Raw genomic sequence first — 18,158 nt, forward strand, 5'->3', positions numbered from 1 at the left:
TTTTGTTGGTAATGATTATTTTGATCAAGTAGGATATTTCAATAGTAATGGTGGTTTTGGCGTCACCCATGGTGGTGGTTTGTAAAGTTGCATTGGGGATGACTACAATGGATTTGATAAAAAAGGAAACAATTTTGGTGGTGGTTGAAGCTAGATTAGTCTGGCAGTTACAATAAATCTTCACATTTGGAGCAAGAGGGTAAGAAAGGAACAAATGTGGGCCCCTGTGGTGCTTGTGACCAATATTTTGGAAAATCATGAAACCAAGGTTGCTATGGTGGTCTAGAAAAAGTAGGCACTATGGCAGACGATGACCACACTAATTACTACCAGGAATGAAAGTTTAGCTGGCAAGTAGTGGCAGAAAAGGAACAGAGAAGCTGTGGTTTTCTACAGATTTCTGAGTTCTGCTTGTAAAGTGGTTACAGAGTCCAGTTGTGGAAAGAAGACATGTTAAAGTTTCCTCTTTCTTTTTCACCATCTCAGGATGAATTATGGATTATATCCTTGCTTGGTAAGCTTGTTACCACATGGTCCACACAGCTAGACCCCTGGACATATTTAAGACAATAGTCAGAACATGGGTAAAAGAACTTGAGGACAGTATTTGTGACTTACTGTGTAAGATGTTTTTACTTTATGTCTTATGGAAAATGTAAAGCATTCCAACAAGAGGTTTTATGTGTACTTTTGTTGTGCATCCATGCTATATTGATGGCTGTCCTTAACATCCCAACCTGTTACTGTCAGCCCCTTGGCTACCTGGGATTTCAGACATGTGTTGACACACATGCATCCTGTATCACATTTAAATGCACTTTTGTATTCAGATATCTGCCCCATAAGATTTACATGTATTTGAATATGTATATCCAATGAGTTGTAACCAAAGTGTTTGAGATTTAATTATTTTTTTAGTGTCACTGTGGTTTGAATTTAGGGCCTTCACCTTGAACCACTCCACCAGCCCTATGTTTGTGATAAGATTTTTCAAGATAGGGTCTCATGAACCATGAGTCTCCTAATCTCTGCCTCCTGATTAGCTAGGATTAAAGGAATTAGCCACCAGTGCCCAGCTTATTTTGTTTTTCTTCATTTCTTTTGAGAAAAGTCTGTTCTGGTGCTCAGTATATCAGGCTGGCCTCAAGTTTTGACCACCTTCCTCAGCTGACAAATGCCAGATTATGCCTAGACACAACCATGCCTGGCTTCATATTTAGTGTTTCTAATCAAAGAGACTTATTTGGTAAACTGATGAGGTAGATGGAATATTGGAGATACACATATTCGTTTTCAAAAACTGACATGACAATAATATCCAGAAATTAAGAAAACAGTTTCATAAAAAAATAGGAACCTCACTCCAAATACAGTATTTACATGATTTGGCAGATAATTTACAAAAAACTTGCCAAGCCAAATGACAAGATACCAAAGAGAAATGAATGAAAAAATAAGGAGTAGGAAGAAGGAAGGATGGAGGCAAATAAGCAAAATACATGAATGGCAAAAGGGAAATGACAGCAATTGAAAAAAGGGATGGTGATATAAGCCTTTGATTCCACACTTGGAAAGATTCTGTCATTAGGATCAAAAGATCCTGGTCAGCCAAAGATCTCATTATTTCCCTCATATGTGGAGTATAGGCTTAATACAAATAAAAGAAATGTTATGAAAACCAGATAAAACTAAGTGGAGTCACATATGAGACAAGGAGAGTAAAAGAAGGAAGTTAAGAAGGTGAATATAGTTGATGTAATTCCAATACAAGAAGGAATACAGAATTTTAAAAACTGTTGAAATCATCATTAGAGGACTAAGGAAGAAAGGAGAAAAACAGAGAAGATAAGCCCATTTAGGTTACAATAGATACACACATGGAAATGTCACAAGGAAATTCCCTGTACAGCTATCATGAACAAAAAGTCATCCTTTTGTCATTTGCAAAAATGGAGAACAGAAGGGCAGTTAAAGGTCCTGTCTGCTGGATTGTTACCAGTAGGTGGGAGGAAGATGTGTGGAGAAAATGTAGAATGTTGAATATGGTGCAAACATTGTGTACACATGTATGTAAATTGAAAATGAGACCCATTGAAAGTATTCCAGGAATGCAGGTAGTGATATAAAGGAGAATGATTGACAGGGTGAACTCAAAGATGACATATTGTAAGAACTTTTGTAAATGTCACAATGTACCCCCAGGAACACAATAATTAAAAAAAATAAAAAAGTCAAATCTTTCAATCCATGAGAAAATGAGAAAACAAAGAAAAAAAAATCAAGCTTTCCAAACCATGAAAAAAAATGTTACAGGTAACAGCTAGCACCAGTAGCTACTCACTCAGCATGTAGGGATCAGGAGGATTAAGAATCAAAGCTAACTTGGGTAGAGTTTGCAAGGCCCTATCTTGAAACTATTCAACACAAGAAAAGGGCTATTGGAGTGGCTCAAGTGGAAGGTTGCCTGCCTAGAAGCATGAATATCTGAGTTCAAAACCCAGTAAGACCAAAGAAAAAAAAAACAACATAAAAAGAAGAGTTCAAGGACAACCACTAGTACATAGTGAAACCATGACTTAAATATATATCCATGAAATTGAGAATATAGCTCAGTTGTACAGTGCTGGCTTAGCATGCAAGTGACCATGGTTTCTATTCTAATACCAAAATATTTACATGAAATGACACTGTGTGGTCTAGTAAGGATAAGCAGGGACAGAGTAGCATGGGCAAGGTGCACCTGCAACAAGGATTCTCAACCTCAGCACTAGCAACATTTGGGGCTGGATATTTCCTTGTTGTGGGGACGTCCTGTGCATGGCATGAAGCTTAGCAATATCCTTCGCATGCACCCACTGGATGCCATGAAATCTTGCTCCTGATTCATATCATGAAAACAGGAAGTGTCTCTACACACCGTGATGTTCCCTAGAGACAGGAATCAGCACTGAGAGAAAGTCTCTGAAAGAACACTTGCAATCAGACATAAGCCCAACAAAAAACAGAAGCACAATGAATGCACAAAGGGCCCGGGCAGCCTTCCAAGCTGGAGGACTCTCTTCTCATCAGTGTTCCATCACAACCCCACAATGGATGAAGTTACACAATTTACTCCCCTTCTGTCCTTGTAAGTTGTTCCACATGGTTGCTCTCCTCTTTGGCTGCCTCCCAGAAAGAGGCCAGGGGAAGCACAATCTCTGCTACTTGATAATGCATAGTGGGACCTGCACTAAGGTGGAGGGATCAGACAAAGGGTCTCCTTGAACTTAAGCTCTGTGATTTGTCACTATTGGGCTCTTCTCCACAGAGCATCCACATGGTACTCTTTGCAAGCAAGCCTGGAAAACAAATGTTTGTCCCCAGTGTCTGCAGTGGTCAGGAGAGACTTGGGGTGATTCTGAAATGTGTCCTTCACTCTCTCATCCTCTACATAGCATAGGCTCCCTGCCATTCTCTTTCCCCAGAGAAACTTTAACTATTGCTCAGGGTGAGGAACTCCAACTTTCAGACAGAGAGGGGAAGATAGAGATGTTTTTAGTCTTTGGAGTTCAAGGCAGGGGAAGAAGGCATGTAGACTCTGAGAGAGAAATCATAAGGGATCCAAGGATCAAGACAATTTGCTTTGGGTGTGCAAGATGGTTTCTCTTGGTCAAGGTATATTCTCAGTGTCTTTGGAAAAACTCCACAGCCCTACCTGTCTCCTTCCCCAAATTCCACCTTTTCACCCTGTCCTGATTACAAAGCCAGATAGACTGACTTGAGGGATGTAATTTTCTCTAATCAAATAAAAGTAAAGCCACTTACCTGTGTGTGGGTATTATGCTCCGAAGAGCCACAGTGGATTCCTCAAACAGTGGATCACATTGAACTCAATATATACTCTGCTTTTCCATATATACATATATAGGTATATGTAGGTATAGATATATTTTACAATTTATACACAAGTTTCTTGATGTATCATTTTATATTAGACTCACCATTCTTCATTTCTGATGATGTAACAACATTCAGCAGTTGATGATGAGATGAAGTGAGGTAAATGATGGGGTGGGATGCTACAGTTTGTGACATTACTCAGAGTGGAATATTCACCATTTAAAAGTTCTGAGTGTTATTTCAGGTATTTTTCCATTTAATACTTCCAGACCAATGTTAAACTGTTACAGAAGAATGCAAACTTTGATGATGGGTGTTATATGAATTTCCAGGAAAAGTTACAACCAATATATACCTCTGAATTGTGTGGTGCCAACAGTCTAAGGAAGGATTCCACTTTGTCCACACTGATGAATAATTGAGTTTATCAGGGGTTACACAGTCTGCTGAACAAATTAAGCCTTGTGACCACACCTCACAGGATTAATGTTATATGTCTCTAAGTTTACAGCATAATTCATGCAACCCTAACCTTACCCTGCCATATTATGGCAAAATAAGTAGTTACTGACTCAGATAAATCATGCACAGGCATGACTAGTTTTCAACAAATGTATATGCCTATATGCACTCAGTCTTTGTCATACTACTGGTTTCAGCAAACATTTTCACACTGCCAATTAATTTAATTGGCAGGAGTGTATTTTAACTCAGGGCTTCCATTGTTTTGCAGGCACTCTTGCTCTTGAACCCTATCCTCAGCCCAGATGTCTTCTACTTCCTTCAGTCCAGCACAAACCCTCAATACACAGGAGAGTCACATGTTGGCTTTCTGATAGATGGAATTACTCTTGGTAGGAATCCGAGGACTGGACTCCCTACTGCAATCATTGTTGATACAACGCTCTACTTCCTGGACATAGTGAGGCAAGGTTTGTCCCACAAATGCCTGTAGCCTTGCCTCAAAATAATTTCTTGCTGACTTTTGAGCTTCATATCTCATGCACTTAATTCATATGCTTGAGATGTCACATACTCATGCTAGATGCAAAGTTCTGGGTGTCTAAGCAGTGGTTGCAATTCTATGGACACCCCTAGCCATTGTCATGAAAAAGGCATTCTACAGCAATCCCAAACCAGCATATCCCCTGAGCTTTGACCTAGTGGTGTCTGTCTGTGATGGCTCAGCTTCTGTGGTAGGTTCCTGCTTGGGCCAAAGAATGCCATGTTATATTTTTTGTAGTAGATGTGGGAGATTGCCACAATTCACAGCTCTTCTACTTTGTGGACCTACAGAACTAATATGATGTGGACAAAAGTTTAGCCTTGGTAAGTTAGTCTCAACATACTATGAGTGTACTGCTCCCCCCAATTATATTCTTGTGACTACATGTTACTGGAACTTTGGTCTGTAATGGGATACTCAGTCATACTATCTTCATAGTCATTACTCCAGTATCTGAGGAGTAGAAATTCAGTTCCTTCTATCTTCTACCAAATTTTTTTGGGTACTACTATTTGGATGCAAGGCCTCCGGCTTGCTAACAAGGCACTTTACATCTTTAACTACTCTGTCAGATATGAACCCACATTTTAAGTGACCTCACTTGATACACACTTGGTATGATTCCCAAATCATAAACTTTGATACCTTCCAAGGAAAGAAGGAATGTTTTCCATATTTTAAAATTCTGCTTCCTTTTCATTATACCTATACTTCCTTATTTGATTGTATTTACTATCTAAACTGTTAGGAGAAGCCATGCATCCCTTTAGATATATTTTTCTGCCAAATATCATAGCTCACTACACTGCAGTTTTGTTTCATCCAGTTGTAAGAGACAGAAATAATTTCAGTCAAATTATTTGCCACACTTTTTCAAACACTCCAAAATTGTCTTTTAAATAAGAGTGTAAATATCCCCAAACAGACATGTATTTTCGTAGTCTTCTAATCACATTTAACTTGAAATATTAAGGTTTCACACAGAAGCCAAGAAAATTGGACACTGTTCCAAAGCACTCTTTGAACCTCCATGACTAGATAAGATCAAGAACTACCAGGATGAACAATGACACAGAACAAAATACAAAATATATTTAACTTACAATTTACAGCTGTATTACTATTGCACTCTGATCTCTAACAGCTTGCAATGCTTCCTGGAAAAATCCAGCAACTTTGTCTTCTGATTCATTTATTCATTCCTGATACAGACATATACACATATTGATGTGGGCAAAAACACATTCTTGATTTTCTTTTGTGGTTGTATTGGGCTTTAAAATCAGGGCTTCATGCTTGTTGGCAAGAACTCTAACATTGTCAATTATTATTTTTCTTGGTTCTGGGGTTTGAATTCAGGACCTTGAGTCTGAATTCTTGAGTCATTCAAACACCTCTTTTCTATGATGGGTTTTTTGAGATAGACTATCACAAACTATTTTCCCAGACTGGCTTCAAACAATTATCCTCCTGATCTCTGCCTCCTGAGTAGCTAGGATTACAGGCATGAGCCAGGAGCACATGACTTACATCCTCAAAATTTAAGTACAAAAAGAAATGATTCTGTATGAGCCTGTGGGGGAATTTTTTTAATTCAATGGTAAATGTTGTTGGTAGACTATCAAAATGGCAGCTCTGACTCATACTCTGTGGGACACAGTCCACAAATGAAATTGTGAGTCTCTGTATTATGAAATCATAAAGAATGTGACAACAGATCACTAAACCAAATTCATGTCTTTTTTCTGCCTAGAGGTGTCTTCCATTTTACTGGCTCCCACACCCAAGCATGTAAAACAAATGAACCCAAACAGTAGAGACAACTTCTGATAGATACATTAAAGTTGACTCAATATCAGGCATGAACCATGGTACTAATTAAATGTCTCAAAGGAGGAGGTTTCCACAAAGTGTCTTTCCTCTTCTTAAACAAAACAAAACAAAACTGCCTTATGCATTCTTCAAGGGGTCTTCATTCCAAAGACTTTGATTGTATCAGAAACACATGATTTTGCATCTGACTATTCTTAATAGCTTGAAATTCATTTATGAAAATGAAACCATTATGTTTTTCACTCCTATAGTGAGAAGCTGTAGGCAGATAAAGGATGCCACACTGAATGACACTTTTAAGATCAAATCCTAAGGGCTCAGTAGCCCTGAGCAGCTCCTCTGATTTTATCATTGGGTATCACGAAATTAAAATTCTCATGTCATTGTCTGCAAGAACTGGGATAAGACACGGGACCACTTTTCAGGGCATGAAGTGCTGCTAAAACTCTAAAAGTCATGAATCCAGCAAATTTCAAACTCAGAAACTAGTTTGTAACATTTTAGAACAATTTTAAAATAAGGTCACAAATATTTATACAATGCAGAAATCTCTTACATCTTCTGTTGGTAATACTTTATGATAGCAACATTATCGTTTTATATACCAACTTGCCATGTACATGTAAATCTTAATACACAAATGAAAAAACACAAAGTCAACCTTAAACTCAAGTGTATAGCACTATTAACATGTCTACAAGTATTGACAAGTTCAAGCTTTCATCAAAAAGGGATGAGAGACATTAAGGAAACAATACTCATTGTTAAAAATAATCTACCTATGATAGTTCTTGCTAAGTTTAAAATAAGGCAGTTTGATTTTTCCAACAAAAAATACCAAGGTAACAATCGAACCTAGTGTCAATCCCAAAATTCACAGATTAAATAAAATAAACGTGGCTTTTAGTGGAACTTGGGACTTTCAGGGTAATTTGAAGTGTCATTTAGCTCTGTAAATCATGTCCATTCTGAAGGTGTACCCCTTGCTCCTTTCCTTTTTCTACAGCAAATACAAAAGCACAGTTTTCATTTCCCAAGATTTACAAGCCTTCAACCCACTTTCTTAAGGCCATGTGACTTTGACACTCATTCCACATTTACCTTACAGTATATTTTATTCAGTTGCTAATAAAAGATTAAAAAATTACGTCAGATAGGTGAGGAGTTGTATCTTCACTGACATCCACATCTTTTTCATTCCCTGAAAGTATTGTCCTGCCATATTAGGTCTGACAGGAGACACTGGCACTACTTTCCTAAAAGAAATTCTTTCAGCTCCACTAGCAGAAGCTGTGGCAGTTGCTACCAAAATATTAGTTTTATAATTGGTCACAGAACCATCCCAGTTCCTTGCATCCAACAAACAAGAGTGAAGAGAATTACTAAAGCTCATTGGTGCTCAGAATCAAGGTGAATAGTTACAACAATCCACAAAATCATGGGTTTCAACTTCTGTTGTGGGATTTGTATTAACCTCACACATTTTATAGATTGAAATCAGATATCTGAAGGTTGTGTCTCCATATATGAATCACATACAAGTTATGTAGACTATGAGCACGCAGAATTAGAATTAGTAATTGTGACACACTGTGCACTGAATCTAGAGGTGTGGAAATGTTATCTTGTTCAAAGCAAGAACAAATATTTTGGGGAAAACTGAAGTGTTGAAAAATTGTTAAAATCCTGTATGTGAGTTAGAAATGCAGGCAGTAAAGGAAGTCCATGATTGCAGATGTCATTGCATAGAAGCTGGGATGAGTCCATCATATCAAAAGAAAGTCACTGCAAGTTTTGAATACGTTCTCATTGATCATTTCTGTGCCCATATTCTGTGCCTTTTCAGCCATGTGTCAGCAGCTGATCATGTGTAGGTGTGGACAGTGGAGTGCACTGCAGACTACCTTGCCTTTGGGCTTCTCCATCATGACTATAAAATATAGGCTAAATGCATCATTTTGGAGTGGTTGAGTTTTAAGACATGTCACATGTGATCTCAAGTCCAGACATGACACTCTATGACTTGAGATTTTTTCCTTACATTAGGCCACAATTTACAGTGGTGCATACCTTTAAAATTATTCAAATATATTTTTGTTGCTGTTGCTTTATGGGGGTTTCAACTCAGGGTCTCACACTTGCAAAACTGGGACAGTACCACATGAGTCATTCTGAAAACCCTTCATTTGTGTGTTGGGTATTTCAAGATACAGAATCATGAACAATTAGCCCGTGTGAATCTCAAATCCTGATCCTCCTGAACTATGCCTCCTGAGAAAACTATGACTACAGGAGTGAGTCATGGGTTCCCAGCTCTACTGAAGGATATAAGAACTGTGCCTTCATTTGTGGCCTTCATTCTGCTGCACATAGAGAAGCAGTATGTACTGGCTCCCAGTTTCAGCACTACATATACATAGTGCTGTGTTATGTGTTTCTCCTGTGGGTGGAGTGACAGCTTAGTAAGTTCATCGTAATTTCCCCCATGAAACAACAATTCTTGAAGATCACTTATCTGACATCAAGTTAAAGTGAGTATTAGACCAAGAATGTTTTTATTGAGGGACAGTGACATTTTCTAGAAAGGGGTTATCCTGTAATTGTCAATATGGGAAATTTTTTGGTGGCACTGGAGTTGAACTCAGGGCCTTCATGTTTGCTGGGAAGATGCTCAACCACTCAAACCACACCACCAGTGGTTTTTGATTTTTTGAGAAAGTTTCCAGAGAACAATTTTCCTGGGCTAACTTTGAACTGTGATCCCCCTGTTCTCTTACTCCAAAGTAGGTAGGATTACTGGCATGGGCCACCAATGCCTGGCTAACATGGGACATTTTAAGTTCTTTTCTTTTCTTTACAGGAACTGGGATTTGAACTCAGAGCCTCACTCATGTTAAGCTAGTGCTATACCTCTTTAGGCACACACACAGCCATATTTGATTGAGTACTTTTTTTGTTGTTGGGTCTTGCAGTTTTATGCCAACAGGACTTGGGCTACATTTCTCTTACATACATCTCCCAGGTATCTGGAATTACAGGTATAAGCAATCAAACCTGCCTCCTTTTTTCAGATAGGATATTACTATGTTTTTCCCATTCTGTCCAATTCCATAATATTTCTATGACTGTCTCACAAGCAGTTGGATTACAAACATATGTCACCATTCCTCTCCCTTCAAAGTCTTTCCAAAAGTGTAGCTTGCAATATTTTTCAATGTCCACAAAGCCCTAGTGTCTTGTTTGCTGTCCACAGTTTTTCAAGTTCATAGGTTTAAACTTTTTTTGTTGGCAATATGGGGCTGAACACTAATTTCAACTCCATACTACCCATTTCAGAAAGAATATCTCAAGTGTGCATAGATAGTGGAACACTGACAAAAGAAGTTTCTAGAGAGCAGAAAATGTAGAAATCAGGATGTAAAGCTTAACTATGTGGAGTGTACCATGGGAAAAGGGGCACATTGGGCAAAAGGAAGAAAAGAGCCTCAGAAAACATGCAAGATAGTTTTTTGTGAACAGACAGAAACAAACAACCATCACAAGATATAGACACTGCACACTGGGAGAGAAAGGCTGTCTCAGTGGGTGGCACAAAGAAAGTGCTGAGAACCAAGTAATAAGAGACTTGGGAAGCACAAGTAACAATGGAGATTTAGTCTAAGAACACCTGGAATGCCTGCATAACATGCTGGCACTAGGAATGTTCTCTCTTCTTTTTCTTGGCATTCTGTCAAGATGCTGTGGGGGAGGCCATTGGATAGACTCTTCAGAATTTAACTGAAAATATCCTTGCATTTTTCAATGTTAGAGAATTTGTAGCAGGTGTCTGGTGCTGATCTTATGATTGTTGTCCTTGAGTGCTGGTCTAGCAACAGGGGAAATTCCTTGAAGCAGTTCATGTTCAGAGCTCCATTCTATGTAACATGGGTCAGGGTCACAAGTGGGAGTGGAAAATTCTACCTGTTTTGGTCAAAAAATATGAATATTTAGCTGAGAGCTGGTGGGGGTATGGGCAATACAAATTTGCAAGTGATAATGTGCAGGGGTCAAGTTGTAGGAAGATAGAGGCGAGGAAGTTTGAGGCTACCTGGCTGTGATGTGCATATCACTTTATCATCCAACAGAGCTTCCCGACCTCTGATAAACATTTGTGGTACCTGACACTAGGAGGAATATGTGGAATGATCTAGTCATGCTTTCTCTAGTCATGAAAACAAGACTGACCTAGAATGAAAAAAACATGTTTGCCCACAAAGAACTCCTTGTTCCTAGGCAAATACTACAAATGACAAAATAAAACAGAAGGTAAATAATTTCCTTAAACAAATGATAGCACAAATACTCACAGGAATATGACAGACTGTACTCAGATGACAAGGAATCTGAGGTCACATCACTGGGCAATATGGTACATGGTTTGATGCCCCATTGTGCATCATGGACCATTTACACTGGTGCTTACTAATGATACACACAGGCTAGAAACATACTCTCTGGTTGGCTAATGATTTAGGGCAAGAACTTCAAGGCATGAGTGACAGGATCAGAATGGTTTTCCTGACTGTGGGGATCTATAGGGCAGTATCCAGCAGCAGCCAATGCTCAGGCTTTCTCATTTAAAAAAAACTTGTCCTAGCTACCCAGAATAGAGACCCTATTCATATCATACTTCTGTGCACTTTATACTTATTCCTCCTGAAAATGGTATGATTGTACTCAGGGAATTCCATTTAAAGAATCCCACAGTCATCAGAAGAGGGGTGAAAAAGTCAGGCAAGGGTACTGCAAGTGGAATGAGGGCTAATTTCCAAATTAGGAATATGGAACATGACTGAGTGCTGATGTTTCCTCAGACTTTTATTTTTGTCTGTTTTCAGCCATGCAAATAAAAATGCATCAGCAATAGATTTAAATTATTTAATGTATAGAGGAGGTAGAATTAAATGGAAACAAATTATACAAAGGAATCAAAAACAATGAAAAGCAACTTTGAACTAGCTCAGAGAAGGAGGCTTCTTTGCACAGGGCCACAAGGAAAACCCATATTGCCATGTTTCAATACAGCTCCACAAATGAATAGCACACTGAGCAATGAAAAGGAGCCCTGCAAGGCATAAGTTCCTATCGATCATTGGAGAAACCTGAGGATATAATTCTGAAAGTCCATTTTATCCTGCTACTCCCATTTGTGAGTGAGAAAAATCTAAATTTATACCCCTCATATTCCTCAGACTGACCATCTATATTCAGTCAGCAGAAGGTTCTAATCAAAAGAAACTGTCAAATGCAAAATCTCTTTCTCTAGGAGACTACTAAAATGCGGCTTTCTTTGAGTCTGACCTCCACAGATTTTCTTCATGTGTTTATAGAGAAGTGTGAATCTAGGAAAACTATACATGACAAAATCAAAACACTGTATAGAAAATGGTCCCATGATAACATTAGTTATATCTTCAGAAAGGAGAGAACACCCACCAGCATTTTCCTGTGGCTCCTCTGAATTTCAACTACTATGCAACTTCATGTGGGCAACTCTCCCATTCAACGAATACGAGACTTTGTTGAGTTCTACAGCTTTACATTAAGGTGCATGTTATAGTTTGGAATGTAGTAAATCTTGGGAACATTCATGATGTTCATAAAAATGTTTTTATCAGGCATTGACTAATGAATTCTGTAACAATTGTATCCAGTGGTCTGATGAGTTTGTTATCTACCATTATTTTCTGCTTTTTTGTGGGGAGGGAACAGGACTTTGAATTCAGGACTTCATGTTTGCCACACAAAATCTCTACTGCTTGAGCCACACCTCAGTCTTTTTGCTCTGGATGGTTTTGGAGATAGGGTCTCATGAAGAATTTTCTCTTCACCATGTACATTGAAAAATGAAAATAGGTGAATCCTTGAGAACAGAAATGACTACTTCGGTGGTAGGTCAATTGCCTAGCATAAGCAAGGCCATAGGTTCCACCCCCAGCAATGGGAAAAAAACTACAATAAACAAAATGACACAAACAAAAAAGAAATGAAGTAAATGAATTAAACTTTTAATTAATCTTACAAGAATAGGATTACCTTTATCATTTTATTGGTTTCTTCCTTGTGTTAACTTCCCTACTTCAAACCAGACAATCAATACTGAGGTTTCTTTCTAACAATGGTTATTTAAATGTCCAATTTAAAATATAATAGTACACAATATCGAAGGAAGAACCTGTTAGATCCTTGAAGCTCCCACCTGCTGTCCTAGCTACTGAGGAGCCTGAGGTCAGGAGGATCTTGGATTGAGGCCATACCATGCAAATAAATCTGGATATTCTATCTCCAAATAACTATAGAAAAATAAGCTTGAGATTTGTCTCAAGTTGTAGAGCACCTCTTGGCAAGGCAAGCTCTGAGTTCAAATCCCACTCCCACCCAAAAAAACAAAATAAAAACAGAAAAAAGATTTTGATATTTCATATGAATTTGCCAAATTATGTTATTTGGCTCACTAAGTCTATTACTGTCTATTAATCTATTATTTCACTCGTTTACACCCTATTACACAACTATCCATCAACATATATATCATCATCTCATTTTGAGTAGGAGCAGTGATGATTGAATTCTGATATTAAAATGAAGCCTCTGTTCTACCCTAAGGTACCAGAACCTACTAATTCATGTGGTAGTTATAGAAATTAATACTATATTTCTTCTTCTATGGCATCATTCATTCAATGAACAGCTATTATCATAGAGGCCAGTAGCTCATGGTTTTTGTTGTTGGATCAACATCAAATTCCACATCAATCAGTCCTACAACTTTGCTAATTGTTTATGATTCTAATGCTATAGACTTCCTTGAATATGCATAAGCTTTTGTTCACAGTCTTAATAATTCTTTATAAACAGAATGACACTTAGTGACCCACCAAACAGATGTATATCATATAGTATACTCAAGCATCTGACCCATGAGCAGAAGCCCTTTTTGCACCACTACTGATAACTTATCTAGTAAAATTTTTCCATTCTCACTCAATTATTCTCATCCCTTTAGATTTAATGACTAATTAATTAAAATACACCAGTGGATGCAAGAGACAGTATAAGAAAGAACATGTCAAGACTAGTACATATCCACAGTCAAAAAGGATTTTGATGTGACACAGTTTTATTTATCATCTGAAGATATTTATATTTTGATGGTTCTTTAACTATTCTACCCCACCCATAGATTTGGAATGGTGTAGTCCCCACCCATAGAATAGGAGGGTGTTGACCAGCCACAGACATTCATCCTCTTAATGCAGTTCAGCTTCCATTATTTAACACTTTAGTATAACTCATCTCTGAAGTTTCAATTACTTGAGTCCACTGAAGTTTAATAGAAGGAAACAATAAACATATAAACCAAGACTTTCTGATTACTATCTTTCCAGGGGCCTGCTTTATATTTGTCCATGATTCAGAATACCTTGAAATACCTTTCATCATTTTTGATATTTCTGGCTTACATGTTTTCAAGTAATGGGATTGCACTTATTGCTTGCCATTATTGATTCAACTTTCTGGACAGTTTTTCTATGCTATCTGAAATATCATTATATATCTAGTCATCACTTTGGACTTGAAGTCACAGCTTGACTTTGACTTTTTCTTGATGTAGTCTGCCTCTTCTTATATGTGTGCATTCATTGCTGAGGATCCTCTCTCTTAGTAATAATTAGACCATTTGATTTGCAATCACATAGCTTTAAAAAATCCAATAGATAATGAGCCCAAAGTTAACTTTCTTCACAAATATTCTGCTATTTATTACTTTTCATTTTGATCATCACATTTCTTTTTGAAACTATCACAGTATTTCCTGAAAAACAGTTTCAAATGAAGAATTTAAATCAGGAGGCATGAGAGAGCTTCTGGTAATTATATAAGGTGAAAATTAAGTGTCTTTTAAAAAGAAAACCATTACATGCTTTATGATTAGCTATAGAAATTATTGTATCATCCCTGAGAGTAGGATTGGGACTAAACTTAGAGTTTCAAATGAAAAAAAGACATATAAATACACAGGGACAGACCATCTGGTGACAGTAATGATCTGCAAAGATCAGGAAACCAAAGAAGCAGGGGTATATAAAATTCATTGTCTTACCTAAGAATGTGTTAAATTGAAAATAATACCATGCTGCCATATCTGTCTTCTCACAGGAATAATTATTTGCAAATTGCTTAAGTCAATATGAAGTATATAGGTAGTTTTATTGTCTACTGTCAATAGACATGAGGCATGAATAAGAGACTACTGGTTCTTCATTCAAAAATGTGATTGTGAGTTTTGTCTGTATTAAAATATGAATGCTTGTATCATGTCCATGTGTAAACTGCTGTAGAGTGTAGAGGGCTGAGACCAATGACTCTAAACTGAGCTCAAACTTAAGCATGCAGACCAAAGGCAAAAAAGATCCCCTTTGTGATTTCTACCCAGGACACACACATGGACACACTTGGGGAGTACTGTCCTTTCTGAGATTGAAACTCACAGAACCTCAGGGTTGTTTTCCAGACAGTATTTGTTTTATCATGCAAAGAGTTGGTGGAATAACAGTGTAAGATATCTGTGATTAAAATCTCTGAAGAACAGCCTTAAGGCAAAGACAGATTTAGGCAGTGTCTTGGAAAAAAGGTTTCATGATTTTGGCAGTTTGTTCAGGTCAGAATCTTAAACTAACTCCTGGTGACAGTTCTTTGCTGGCAAATACTAAGGTGCTGAATGAGAGATCATTTTAGTGTTGGAGGAGTGGCACCAGGGCATGGCAAAATCTTAGAGCTAAATCCTTACCTGCTCCTAACTCAACACAGAGCCTTATCCTCTACAGGTGCATCCAAGTAGCATGTGCAATGCTATGGAATATGTATAAACTTAGAATAGGCATTTTATTGTGGCCTTGCCTAATGCAGGCTGTTTTTCTGAGCAAGAAAAAGGTTTGGTTTTACTTCATCTTGATTCCTCTGTAGAATATAGCTGGCATTTAACTCCCATTTCTACATGTATGTAATAATCACATTCATGTGTTGGCACATTTTAACTTGCTTGGCTGAAAATCGGTAGATTGTATAATGATGAGTCAGAAACTCTAGGCCATGAAGCCAACATTCTCATTCCAACTACCTGAAGAATGACATCAGACCCTCACTCACATGCCAGTAGGCCTTGCATGCAAAAGATGAAGAAGTTCATCACTGTGAGATCAGCCTTCACTAAAGTGGTAAAAAAGTAACCTAAATGGCATGAAATTGTGAGAGTTTTAGTCCCATTGTGTAAAGATAAATTTTAGTCATATTTAGACTACTCAAATACTGCATGGCAGAGTGTAAAATGTTTTTAATTTCATGACTGCTGGAGTGGCTCAACGGGTAGAGTAAGCACTTAGCAAATGTGAGGCTTGGAGTTCAAACCTCAGTACCAACAAAAAATAAAAATTTAAATTCAGTAAGTGAGAAACGAATATTAAAAACAAATAAACACAATATTTCTTAATGGATGTAAAACACAGAGAGATCTTAAGTGTGACATGAACAATATTGAATGTGGAGTGGGAAGAAAATAAAAGCAAATTATCTTTATATTCAACTCTAGCTAAGTTTTTGATTGCTAAATTTTGAATAGCCAAAATACATTTTATGTAACCCTTGTGGTAACTATGAAGAAAACACTTCTAATAGATCCACAATGACAAGGAAAAACAAGTGAAACCACATCATATCAATAATACATAAACTACAGAGCATGTCAGTAAGATTGGAGGCAGGAATCAGTATCTACACAAGTCATTAATAAACAGGAAGATGGTGGACTGGACTGGAGGCACTAGTGAATTATTAGTACCTCTGAGGCATAGAGTCCAAAAGGTAGTGGGCAATGATGGAAGGCACTGAAAGTTCAGTAGTGGACAGCACACTATACAAAGTAGAAAATTGAAGATCAGGAGACAGGGAGAGAAAAAAAGCATAAGCCCATGGAAAGCCCAGGGTCAGAGGGAACACTTAAGAAAAAGGAAGAAAGAGCCTCACAAAATATGCAGTACAGTTTCATGGACAATATAAATATATGCACATAAGAATATGGACATAGTGCAAATTGGGAGAGAAAGAAAGCTTCATTGTGTAGCACAGGTCAGGGACTGAAATGAAATAAACAAGAGTTCAGGAACCACACACACAAAGAACACTGCTCTTAGTACAGAGACTAAAGACACATAAACTTTGCATAACATGATGGCACTAGGAAAGTTCTTTCTTCTTCTAGGCAGTCAGTCAAGGTGCATGGGTGGGAGGCCATTTTGATAAACTCCTGACCCTGGAACCTTAGCACTGAAAGGTCCCTGTATTTTGCTATCCCTGGAACTTTCAGCAAGGGTCAGTTGCTGATCCAGTGTGTGCTGGCCTGGAATGCTGGTCTAGCTATAAGGGAAGGCCTCAAGTAAGATCAGGGCAGTGCTCCATGTGGTAGGAATATGGTCAGATATGAAGGGGACAGATGAAATCTCTTTCTGTTTGGGCCATTGGTAGATAAGCATATTAAGGATAAATATTTAAATATTACAAGAAATTAAAGCCAAGTGGAAAATTAAAAGTGTATTTGGATTCTGTCATGAATCCAACACAGATTTAAATCAAAATTGAAACCCCTTATCAACAGATCTGATTAAAGCAGTCAGTATCATGTTCACTTAAGTAGCACCTATATTGAAAATAGAATGATACAGAGCAGATTAACATGGCCCTGCACAAGGATGGCATGCAAATTTCTGAAGCATTTCATATTAAAAATAAAAAGACAGTACCCACAAAATTCAAACATTACTTAGAGAATTATGTCACATTAATCCACATACTTTCTTTCATTGACTTGTTATCATTTGAAATAGAGAGCTGCTAGTGTCTAATTTATGGGCTTCAGCAGTCCTACTGCATCAGGTTCCATTGCAGCTGGATTTACTAATAGGCACCAGAATGAGAAACATAAAGCAGATGTTCAGGGGTAAAAATTAGATTTACATAGTTTTTATGAATGATAAACAATATATTTATAGCCAGATTGCATTTTCTAGAACATTCTGTACAAATTTACAGCTTGTTCTTATTACTTATGCAGCGTTCAACATAGATGAAGAATTTTCACCAGACTTTTACTTGTTTTTAAAAAGATTTGGAGTGTTATTCATTGACACAGGGTCTCCCTGTATAGCCCAGGCTGCCCTGAACTTGCTGTATTGCTTGATGGACCTCAAACTTGTCATCAGCCTGCCTTCGCTGAAGATGTGTGTAAAACTACACCAAGTATAATGACAGGTTTCAGTACATTGTGCATTTCCACTTGTGGGACAGATGAACCCTTTTGCACATTTTTTCAGTTAAATTTTTTCTCAATTACATCATCTATCATATC

At 37.6% G+C, this 18,158-nt stretch overlaps 1 protein-coding gene and 1 non-coding gene across 2 annotated transcripts in view; one reads left to right on the forward strand and one right to left on the reverse strand.

The window, feature by feature from the left end:
• LOC109702864 (uncharacterized) overlaps positions 1-18,158 on the reverse strand; it is a 260,263-nt gene that overhangs the window by 53,608 nt on the left and 188,497 nt on the right. The gene's annotated exons all lie outside the window — the stretch shown is intronic.
• On the forward strand, positions 17,434-17,537 carry LOC141417044 (U6 spliceosomal RNA). The gene has a single exon (XR_012441674.1). It is a non-coding gene; the product is annotated as a U6 spliceosomal RNA (small nuclear RNA).

This window comes from Castor canadensis, chromosome 14 (genome assembly GCF_047511655.1).
Source record: "Castor canadensis chromosome 14, mCasCan1.hap1v2, whole genome shotgun sequence".
Classification (NCBI taxonomy): domain Eukaryota; kingdom Metazoa; phylum Chordata; class Mammalia; order Rodentia; family Castoridae; genus Castor; species Castor canadensis.